The sequence below is a fragment of the Alexandromys fortis genome, unplaced genomic scaffold (assembly GCF_014885135.2).
Source record: "Alexandromys fortis isolate MF-2015 unplaced genomic scaffold, M_Fortis_MF-2015_v1.1 scaffold_22, whole genome shotgun sequence".
In the NCBI taxonomy this organism is placed as follows: domain Eukaryota; kingdom Metazoa; phylum Chordata; class Mammalia; order Rodentia; family Cricetidae; genus Alexandromys; species Alexandromys fortis.
This window is the reverse complement of record NW_026067900.1, coordinates 11,607,043-11,618,790: the sequence shown is the minus strand read 5'-3', so window position 1 is coordinate 11,618,790 and position 11,748 is coordinate 11,607,043. Positions and strand designations below refer to the sequence as shown.

The following is an 11,748-nucleotide window of genomic DNA, read 5'->3' as shown; positions in this document are numbered from 1 at the left end:
TCTCTCTCTCTCTCTCTCTCTCTCTCTCTCTCTCTCTCTCTCTCTCTCTCTCTCTCTCTCTCTGTCTCTCTCTCTCTCACACACACACACACACACTTGTTTGTTTATTTGTTGAGACAGGGTCTCATCATGTAGCCCTGGCTGTCTTAGAACTCACTATGTAAACCAGGCTGGCCTTGAACTCAGAAATCTTCCTGCCTCTGCCTCCTAAGTGCTAGAATTAAAGGCATGTGCCACTACACAAGGTGTATCATGACTCTTTTAAACCAACCAAAACTCAGAGGTGGCACTTAGGAAGGACCAGTTCTGCTTATAACATGGAGAGTTATGCCAGCAATTCTCCTGTCCACGTTGCCATTCTTCAGTCATCTCATCAGCTAACTTTTTCAGCACTGGAACATCATGGAGTCTGATTCAGAAGTAGCAGTAGGTCACTCAGATCTATTTCTCCTGTTTGTCCATCAGTCACCTGTCAGCCACCTACCTGGCAATGACACTACAAGGCGTCTTACTTGAAACGCCATAACCACCTGAAATTCCCAGTGTGTCCTATACAAACTCCTGAAGACTGACAGAGAGACTTTTGCAAGCCTACGAAAGGTTTGCTTTCTAGCCTAGCCTACTCAAGTTGAGACTACTTTTGATAACACATTCACACACCAATTCAGGGTGGCTCCAAGACTGAGTACCAGCCGCCCTCAACTGGTCCACAACCTAGCAAGTTGGGGTAATAGCAAAGAAGCCTTCAAACAACTACTCAACAAAGGAGAGAGATCTCCAAATACAGCCCATGCTCAAGGATTGGAAGGATTAATATTATGAAAATTATCATCCTACCTATGATGGTTTGAATTAAATGTCCCTCATAGTTTCAGACATTTGGTTCCTAATTGATAGTGCTTTGTGTGAGGTTTAGAAGGTATTGCCTTGCTGGATAAAGTATGTCATCAGAGGCAGGTTTTCAGAGGTGGAAGACTTCAGTCCAGAGATGCAGGGAAGGTTCAACATACACAAATCAATAAATGTAATGCATCATGCAGATGGATATTCCAAAAATCATATGCTTACATTTCCTATAACCCCTTCTCTTCCCTCCCTTATTTCTCCATTAACATCTCATCATATAAAATACACATAAATATGCATATATAATTTTAATCCTAAATTCCAAACACTGAAGAAAACATGTGGTATTTGTTTTTCTCAGTCTGACTTATTTTACTTAAAATAATGATCTTCAGTTCCATCTGTTTTCCGGCAAATGTCATGTTTCATTTTTTTTATGGCTAAATAAAACGACATTGTGTATGTGTACCTTATTTTCTATATCACCTTCTCTGTTGGTGGATATTAGACTGTTTCCATTTGTCGATAGCAGAAATCCTGCCACTGTAAACATGTGTGTGCAACTATCTTGATCCTGTGTTGATAAAGAAACTGTCGGATGCAGATACACTCAGAAGTGATGTAGCTGAGGCCTATGGCCAGAGCGGCCTGTCACAAGATACCTAAAAGGACCCACTCAGTGACCTACTTCCTCCAGATATGCCCCACAAGTTCCCAGAACTACCTAAAATAACATCACACTGGGGACCAAGCATTCGACACAGGAGCTTCTTGTTTGTTTGGGGTAACACAAGGAAGATTTTATGCCCAACTCTATCAAACAGAACGCAGCTGTAGAGGCAAAAGTGAAGCATAATGGGGGCAGTTTGCTGAGAGGCAACATGTGTGAACTGATTTTTAACTGAGAAACTTCCTGGCTCACACTTCTACCAGGTCAAGGCTATCTACAAAAGGCATTGTTTTTACAACATAAAAGCTGCTCACATCCCATTTTATGGGATATAAGAAATATAGGATTTCAATATATGAAAAAGATATGGACACAAGGACTGGGAACCCTTTCTGCTTGGGCCCCCAAGGATTTCTTTATCAAGAGATAACAGAATACTGCTTGGAAACTTGAACTCAGGGTCAGGCGCTAACTAAAAGATGTCATGAGAGCTACTATCTTCATTTTACAGGGAAAATATCAGAAGTTCAGAAAGATAACATCTTGCTTAATAACCTGCTAGTAGGCAAAGCTGGGTCTCCAGGCTGCTAAGGTCAAAGTCTATGCTTTCTCATATTGTCACTTACCTGTCACCCACAGTGGAAGAAGAGGCAAAGCCAGCCAGCTTGGGTTGAAAACACTACAAAGGCTACCACCTTTCAAAAGCAAATGAAGGTTTCAAACCAGAGCAAGCAGACACGGGGAGGGCTCCTCCAGTAAAGACAACAGTCAGAAGATGGGAAGTCACAATATCTCACAGCTAGAGAAGTTAGCAGTCCAACTGGAAGGCCAAAATCCAGTGTGGATTGATAAAACAGCTAGTACGAAAACAGTTGCAAATGCTAACAGAGAAAAGAATCACTGTGTGTGTGTGTGTGTGTGTGTATGTGTGTGTGTGTGTGTGTGTGATGCATACATACATGCATGTCACATTAACTCCCCTCCCTGTGCAGAAAAAAATCCTACACCAAGTGTTGAGGCAGTTCTGCTCACAGACAGCAGTAGAAGCTGGCTAGACTTGAGGTACGACCAGAGCCACAGGCTGGTGTCTTGAGGGATTCTGGAATCAGTGTTCTTACTTTTAGACTCAAACTCATTTGAAAACCAAAGATTGGTCTTTTAAAATGCTAGGAGATAGGATAGAGGTGGAGATAATCACTCCTGATGCTTCTGAGGAACAAAGGGAGAGGGACAGTGAAAGAATTACAAATCACAAACCCTAACAGACTCTCAACGGCAAATGTCTTCTGAGGCCCATGTTCACCTGGCAGAGTCAAGCATGTGCCATCTCAAAATAACGTCCATGGTCCATGAACTACTTCGGGCCCAGAGTCATTGGCCTGTGACTTCAGAGAGGGCCCCTTGATCCTTTTCCCTGTAGGCAGGGATGTGTGGCAACCCTTTGGGAGAAGGACAGGAACAGCTCTGATCACAGGAGCCTGCTGGTGAGGCTGTGGTGAGAGCAGAGGAACTCAGCAGTAACCCTGAACTTCTGCTAGCCTCCCCCCGCTGCACCCCCCCCAACCTGCCTCTCCTATGACATGCCCAGAGTGAATCTGAACTCTGAGACCTGTGTGTCCTGTCATTCTTTCACAGATGCATCGTCCCTTGTCTTAAACATCTGTGATCACCATGGTTTGGAGCTCGTCTCCTGTGGAGGACTCTGTGTACACGGACGGTAAGAGAAGGGTTGTGCTTTTCTCTCCTCACCGTGTTTTCTGGATTCTTCTATTCAGCCAGAGAGAGCACAGAAGCACTGAGAGCCAGGAGAGGGGATTCCTCGCCCCAGGACCAAGGTGAGCGGGACCCTGGCTGGGACCACTTGTGTTCACAGTCCTTGGGAGTCACAGGGCTATCGCTGCACAACTCGATTTCTGTCTAAATGACTTCCTTTTCCAGCACCTTCTTTACCAGCGTGTATGCAACCGGGTCAGCAGTGACAAGGCAGCAATTGGTTGAGAGGTCACTTTGTGGTCACTGAGTGGAAGGTGTGGAGGACGGCACAGTTCAGAGACATTAACGCACGTGATCTAAATGAGTCCATAGAAGAAAGAGCATCACATAATTACTTTATTATATTAGTTAATAACCCATTAAATAATTAATTATTAGTAATTGATCATGACAGGCAGTTTTGCTGCATATAGTAATATGGGTTGGCGATTACTGTCTCTCAGCACTTGGAGTACGTCATTCAGTGCTATCCTTTCTCGTAAGGTTTCTGTTGAAAATCTGTTGTAATTCTCACGTGTTTGCCTTTGTATGTGACTTTAATACTTTATTCATGCAACTTTGAATGTGTTCTTTGTTCCCTATGTTTAGTGCTTTAACTATAATGGAACATGGAGTTCTTTCTTATTTTTGACCATTTGGTGTTCTTTGTGTCTCTTGAGCCCAGATGATCATCTCTTTCTCTGAGTTTGGGGAACTTTTCTCCTATGGTTCTATTGAATATGTTGTTTATGCCTTTAGCTTGTTCTTTTTTTATACTGACAGTTTGTAAATTTGGTCTCTGCCTGCTGAGACCTCTCACTGGCCCATCTTTGGTCTTCCAATGGTGTGTACTACAAAACCCGAGTGTCCACATAGTCTCTTTAGCTGATATTCTATTTTATCTATGTTCTCTTTCATTCCTGGTACTCTGTCTTCTATCTGATCTGTTCTATTTCTGTTTGTTTGTTTGTTTTGTTTTTTGAGACAAGGTTTCTCTGTGTAGCTCTGGCTGTTCGGGAACTCTCTTTGTAGACCAAACTGGCCTCAAACTCACAGAGATCTGCCTGCCTCTGCCTCCCAAGTGCTGGGGTTAATAGCGTATGCCACCACCACCTGGCCTATCTGATCTATTCTGTTGATGAGGCTTTATTGAATGTTTTAAAAAGACTTATTGAACCTTACATTTATAAATTTTCAGTTTGATCTTTTAGCATTTCAGTCTCTTTATTGGAGAGACATTATTTCATATCCTGTATCGACTTTCTCGACTTTATTATTTTATTCAGCTATTTATTTGCTTTGTCTTTGAGTTTATTTAGGATCTTATTGCATATTCTCTTGTTTCAGTAAACATTCTTATAGCTACATTTTTATTATATCTTTTAATTAATTTGTTATTTGTGCATACAAATGCCACGGCATGTATGTGGAGGTCAAAGAACACCTTGCCGGAGTTTGCTCTCTCCTTGCCGTGAGGGTTGTAGGGATTGAGTTAAGGCCATCTGCTTGGTGACAAGGGCCTTCACCTACATATAGGAACATTATAGGCATCATTAAAAGCATAAAGCAAGGAAAGACTCCTCTGCCTCCACTTCAAAACCAAAAACAATCAAACAAAACCTGGTACACTCTGAGTACGGCAGCTTAACTGGAAGTCTTATAATCAATCATTCCTTAAATTCTTTGTCCTGGATTTTGTCTAATTTGTTCTTTGGGGGAATTAATATGGAATCAAGAAGGGGGGGTGTCACACTGCTTTAATTGTTCATATTTTTTATATTACTGTATTGAGATTTACTCATCTAGAGTTATGTTGTCGCTTAAATTTCTGATGGTTTTGACTTTTTTATTATATGCATTTTTTCGGATGAGAATTTTCAATGTCTAAGTCTAGACTGTGGCAGAAATGAGGTGTAAAATCTAGACACTCAGTTTATGTGTCCCCGGCAGCTGGTCTGATCCCTGTATTACCCCCAGAGTAAAGCAGCAATTGTCTGAATAACAGCAGCTGCTGTGGAGGCCAAGTTGTACCAGGTAGTGCCCAGTCAAATGCAATGGTCCCTTTAGCTTTAAGGGCTGCTGGAAGATAAACTAACCAGGATATGGTGGTGCATGGGGTAGGAGTTACTAAGAATAGGAGTGGAAGGGAAGAAGACTGTGTAAAGGCAGGGATTAGTGTCGGCCAGCTAGGGGAAAAGTGGGAAAAGTACCTGGAAGGGAAAGTTGGGGTAGTGTTAGAGTCCACAGATAACAAGGACTGGAGAAGAGAGAAAAGAAAAAGTGGTCCGGCACCAGCAGTGTGGGCTGTGGCTGGGAACAGTAGAGTGTACATTTCTGCAGGACTGTGGCTGGGAACAGCAGAGTGTAGCGTTTCTGCAGGACTGTGGCTGGGAACAGCAGAGTGTAGCGTTTCTGCAGGGTGCCTTTGGTACTCAGCAACTGCCTTAGTTGGTTCTTTGCTTTCTTGTTTTGTTTTAATTTTATTTTATGCTCTTTTCTTAAAATATCTTTTTCTGCCAGGTGGTAGAAGGGCACACCTTCAATCCCAGCCCTGGGGAAGCAGAAGCGGGCAGATCTCTTGCGAGTTCGAGGCCAGCCTGGTCTACAAAGTGAGTTCCTGGACAACCAGGGCTGTTACACAGAGAAACCCTGTCTCGAAAACAAAAACAAAAATCTTTTTCTTCTATCAAGTTTAAAGGATGGCTTTCTTGGATATAGAAATTTTGATGGGAATCTATCTGCTTTTAGGGCTTGAAATATTTAATTCCCTGAATTTAGATTTTAGAGTCCCTTTTCAGAGCACTGATATTTGTTTTTGTTAGATACATTTATGCTTTTCTTTGATATAGCCTCTGCGTGTGTGCACACGTGTATATGAATGTGTCCATACACACGAATGTGCAATTGCCTGTGTGCACTCCTGCAGAGGCCATAGGTGGGTGGTAGGTATCCTACCAAAGCACTCTCAAAAAATATTTTAAATGCTCATATTTAAAATCATTTATTTTCTTCATGTATTTGTATGTGCATGTCTGTGCATGCCTACTGCCCATCTCACTGACTCTAAATATACACGTACAGCAAAAGGTGGAATTCAGCGTTCTCAAAGTTAGATGGTTAAAAAAAAAAAATCTTGGAAACACACTCTCGTCTTCCGTCTTCTTAAGAGCCTGAGTCTCTCCCCAGGAAATTAACATGTTCATTATGATTCAGCAGAAGGAAAGGGAGAGTCAAGTTTATACTAGCAGGTGGTAAGTGAGTAACTGTGGATTACAAAACACTGAAATTCCTTAGTCATTGGCTGAAGGTCACGTTACAAAAGGATAACTTTTTCCAGTTGCAGCAGGGAGCTTCCACTGGCCAGGCCGAGTCGGGGGACAAAGGTGGTGTAGGTTTTGCTGAGACAACACAAATAAGAGCAAGAGATTGGACGAAACGCTGTGGCTCACACCCATTCCATTATCCACGGTGGTATCTAAGAGTGACTCTCCCTTCTGCCGGCAATTTAGGAAAGAGCTAACAGTCTCCTTAGTAGATGAGGGCACTGAAGTTCAGAGGAAAAAAGGAAACTTGACCAGGTTTAAAATCTTTGAGTATCGGGTTCCTCCTCCTGGTTTAAAGTCAGGGCTCCTCTACCCTGGTCTGGAGCCCTGTCCATTCTGTGTGCTGTTGTCTAAATACTGTTCCGTATTTATCCCGAGGAACAATTAATTAGCATAATTCCAGGGGCTTGTCACTTGATCCTGTCAAACTGACAATCTGAACCACCACACAAAAGAATGTGCCTATGATTCTGGGTTAGTAAACCAAGTACATTTTCATCTTGAAAATTTTACATTTAATAATCACATTTCTCCTGTCTTATTAGCCATTTGCCTCAAACTCCCTTTCAACAGGTTGTTCTCAAATTTATTTGGCAATCTGATGTGAACACATGTTTAGAAGCCCATAAGCTTGCTATATGCTACATGCTCTTCTTGTTGGGATTTCAGAAAAGTGTTCCATAGTGCTTTTGACCTCCATTCACTCCCAAAACCTCAGCAATGACTGGTCTGGCAAGACAAGTCACTGATGCAATAGTGGGAGAGCACCGTGGGAGTAATCAACCTACTGTGTGATCAGATTTAAGTCCCGTTCCACAAGAGGAAACCCATACCTGGCACCATTACCGAGCCAAGAACTGGGGGCTAGAAAGGACTTGGGCCCTAAGGGGAAACCTACTGTTCTGATGCTGCTAAGTAGACACAGTATTAAACTGATTCCTGATGCATTATACCCTTAGATGCATCTCTCAACCCTCATTGGAGGAGATTCCATTTGCCGTTGGCAGTGATTAACGCATTGACCTACAACTAGTCAAGGTGCAAAGAATAAGAGACCACAGAGTGCTCGGGCCTAAATGGAACCCCCCCCCCCCCAAATGTCGCTACCACGCATACACAAAGCTCAGGGGTCAGTGGAGAAGTGAGGGGCTGTAACAGCGAGAGGCAGTAGATGATTAGAAGGAAACAGTGTTTCTGGGACACAGCAGGGTAGTTGTACATATGAACTCACAATGGTTGTAGCAGCATGCACAGAGCCTGCACAAACTCAAGCCCCAGCCAGAATCCCAGCATGGAGACGTGAGATGGGTGCAAAGTCACACACCTAACTGAGTAGCTACTGGTTATTGACAGCTACCGGGAGAGGGAGAATCAACTATCTCCGAAAGTGTAACCCCTGGCAAGTTGTCCACTCTGTTGATTTGAATGCGAATGACCCTCATAGGCTCTTATGTTTGAATACTTAATGTCTAGTTAGTGAAACTGTTGGGGAGGGGGGTGGTTAGGAAGTGTCACCTTATTGTAGGAGGTGTGTCACTGAGAGTCGAGTTCAAGGTTTCAAAAAATTCGTGCCTTCTATTTCCATCCATTTGCATGCAAAATTCAAGAAGTCCTTGTTTTTTACTGCTGAGTAGTACTCTAATATGTATATATTCCATACTTTCTTCATCCATTCTTCCATTGAAGGGCATCCAGGTTGTTTCCAGGTTCTGGCTATTACAAACAATACTGCTATGAACATAGTTGATCAAATGCTTTTGTTTTATGATAGGGCATTTCTTGGGTATATTCCCAAGAGTGGTATTGCTGGGTCCAGGGGTAGGTTGATCCCGAATTTCCTGAGAAACCGCCACACTGCTTTCCAAAGTGGTTGCACAAGTTTGCATTCCCACCAGCAATGGATGAGTGTACCCCTTTCTCCACAACCTCTCCAGCAAAGGCTATCATTGGTGTTTTTTATTTTAGCCATTCTGACAGGTGTAAGATGGTATCTTAGAGTTGTCTTGATTTGCATTTCCCTGATCGCTAAGGAAGTTGAGCATGACCTTAAGTGTCTTTTGGCCATTTGAACTTCTTCTGTTGAGAATTCCTGAGTGAGGTAAGCCAGACCCAAAAAGAGGAACATGGGATGTACTCACTCATATTTGGTTTCTAGCCATAAATAAAGGACATTGAGCCTATAATTAGTGATCCTAGAGAAGCTAAATAAGAAGGAGAACCCAAAGAAAAACATATAGGCATCCTCCTGAATATTAACCTTCATCAGGCGATGAAAGGAGACAGAGGCAGAGACCCACATTGGAGCACCAGACAGAAATCTCAAGGTCCAAATCAGGAGCAGATGGAGAGAGAGCACGAGCAAGGAACTCAGGACCGCGAGGGGTGCACCCACACACTGAGACAATGGGGATGTTCTATCCGGAACTCACCAAGGCCAGCTGGCCTGGGTCTGAAAAAGCCTGGGATAAAACCGGACTTGCTGAACATAGCAGACAATGAGGACTACTGAGAACTCAAGAACAATGGCAATGGGTTTTTTATCCTACTGCACGTACTGGCTTTGTGGGAGCCTCGGCAGTTTGGATGCTCACCTTACTAGACCTGGATGGAGGTGGGTGGTCCTTGGACTTCCCACAGGGCAGGGAACCCTGATTGCTCTTTGGGCTGACGAGGAAGGGGGACTTGATTGGGGGTGGGGGGGAAATGGAGGTGGTGGTGGGGAAGAGACAGAAATCTTTAATAAATAAATAAATTAATTAATTTAAAAAATTTGTGCCATTCCCAGTATCTCTTTCTCTGCCTTGGTGTTGGGTCTCAAGAAGTGAGCCGTCAGCTACTGCTCCAGTGCCCTACCCTACTTGCCTGCTACCACACTCCCCACCATGGACTCTAACCCTCTGAAGCTGGGAGCCCCAAATTAAACACCTTCTTTATAAGTTGCCTTGGTCATGGCGTTTTATGACAGCAATAGGAAATTAAGACAATCACTCTCCAGTGGAAGGCCATACATCCAACAACACACGGACAAGGGACTAGGGAGATGGCAAAGTTAAGAGCAAGGCCCAGCTCGCTAATGGCCATGATCTCCCTGCTCTGGCCCTGTTTATTCATGGTAGGAAGCACACCATTCCTACGTTACTTGTTGGAGCGAGAACAGAAAATGTATCGTGTGTGACTCTCCTTCATATTGTTCCCATGGAGTTTTTAACCTGTGTACGAATGTGGTTGAGAAAGGCTCTGATCTGTACTGACCTCTACCAGCCTCTACTTTGGACCCTTGGTTGAAACAAAAATGTCCCGTTTTTTTGAGGGTGGGGAGAGTGAAATGTCTATGGGTCTCAGTCTTTCAAAATGAACAAAATATTTTTTGAAATGACTAATGATTAAAAAAAAATGACGCTTGTGGTGCCGTGGGCTTAGATCAGTGGTAGAACACTTGCCCAAGTACACACAAGGTCCTTCCTTGTTCCGGTGCCAGCACCAGCAAGAGAGACTTACATAATTACCTGGGAAATTTCCAGTGGAAATAGTTTTGTTTTAGCTTCATGCAACTCTTCCTTTAACTGTGAACTCTTTTTTTACCCTACATTTCATTGATATTTTTATTTTTCCATTGAGATTCACGGTGGCCCCCATGTAGGTTCACGCTGATTACTTTCCATTGTATTTGGGGAAAGAAATTGAGGGGGTTTTCAATGAGGCTTCCAGCTGGATATCATTTCAAATGGGAGGTTCCCAAGGTAAGTTTCATGGCACTCACAACATCCGAATGGTTGCCACGTAGGAGTCCCATTGAATGTTCTTCCAAACCTCCCCTGTCACTGGGATAGTCACTTGTCATAAGCCAGAAGAGAAAGAGACCAAGGCAATTACCCCACCACTCTTTACTCTGCTGCACACCCTGGCCTGGCCTTGGCGTGGAGAGCAGCGTGGGCGGGCTCCGGAGAGAAAGCTGTTTATCAGCGTGAGCTAAGCAGCAATGGAGAAAGCCCTGGGAGGCCACACACAGGGTGTGGTCCCTTAGTAAATACTCAGGTTTCTCTACCCCATTCATCCCTGTGGAAGTGGCCAGACCTGACTGGGGAGCCTCATATTAGAAGAAAGAGCCCAGGAAATAGTATCCCCAGCTGTCTCAGATAGTGTGTGGATTACTGAAAGCAGAGGGGAAACGGGGGCTTGAGGTGAGCATTCTCTGGATTTCTTTGCCTGATTCTAAGCAGATCCTCCCGGACACAGCCCACTTAGGATGGCAGCTCTGTGTACAATTCTTGTCTGCCAGAGACAATCAACATATCGCAGGAGGAGGAGACCCTCTGACCCAGGTTATCTGGATCTATTCATTTGAGGGCCTGTGCGGCCTGGTTTATGTAAACTTGACCCAGGCTAGAGTCTTTGGAGAGGAAGGAGCCTCAGTTAAGAAAATGTCTTCAAGGCTGGAGGGGTTAAGAGCACTGACTCCTGTAGAGAGGTCTCTTGAGTTCAATTCCCAGCAACCACATGGTGGCTCACAATCATCTGTAATGAGATCGGTGCCCTCTTCTGTTTTGCAGGCAGAACACTGTATATGTGATAGATAAATAAATAAACATATAACCCTTAAAAGTAAAGTCTTTAAAAAAAGAAAATTCTTCCATAAGATCTAGCTGTAGGGCATTTTCTTAATTAACAATTGATTAGGGAGGACCTAGCCTATTGCTGGTGGCTACATCCCTGAGCTGTTGGTCCTGGGATCAAAGGAACAGGCTGAGCAAGCCATATGGAGCAAGCCAGTAAGCAGCACTTCTCCATGGCCTCTGAATCAGCTCCTGCCTCCAGGTTTCGGCCATGTTTGAGAGTTTCTGTCCTGGCTTCCTTCAGTGATGAATAGCAATGTGGAATCATAAGACCAAGAAACTTTCCTCCCCAGCCTTTGCTGGTGGTGTTTCACTGAAGCAATAGAAAGCCTAGCCAAGACAGGGACCAATGGTGATGAAAGAATTGCTGTCCCAGTACCTTTTGAGCATGACTGAGGGTTTCCTGAATTCCAAACCTCTATGCCTGTGGCCATGCAGACTCAACACCCTACTCTTTATCCAAAACTCAGACCCTAACAATGGAGAAGGGGAAGCAGAGCCTCAAAAGCTCCCTCATGCTGTTGACTTTTCTGAGATTCGCTTT

General features: G+C 43.8%; 1 long non-coding RNA gene across 1 annotated transcript; it reads left to right on the top strand.

The window, feature by feature from the left end:
• Window positions 1–3,157: 3,157 nt before the first annotated feature.
• Window positions 3,158–9,260, top strand: LOC126489763 (uncharacterized). The gene is made up of 3 exons (XR_007589016.1): window positions 3,158–3,351; window positions 5,789–5,877; window positions 8,858–9,260. It is a non-coding gene; the product is annotated as an uncharacterized lncRNA (long non-coding RNA).
• Window positions 9,261–11,748: the final 2,488 nt, after the last annotated feature.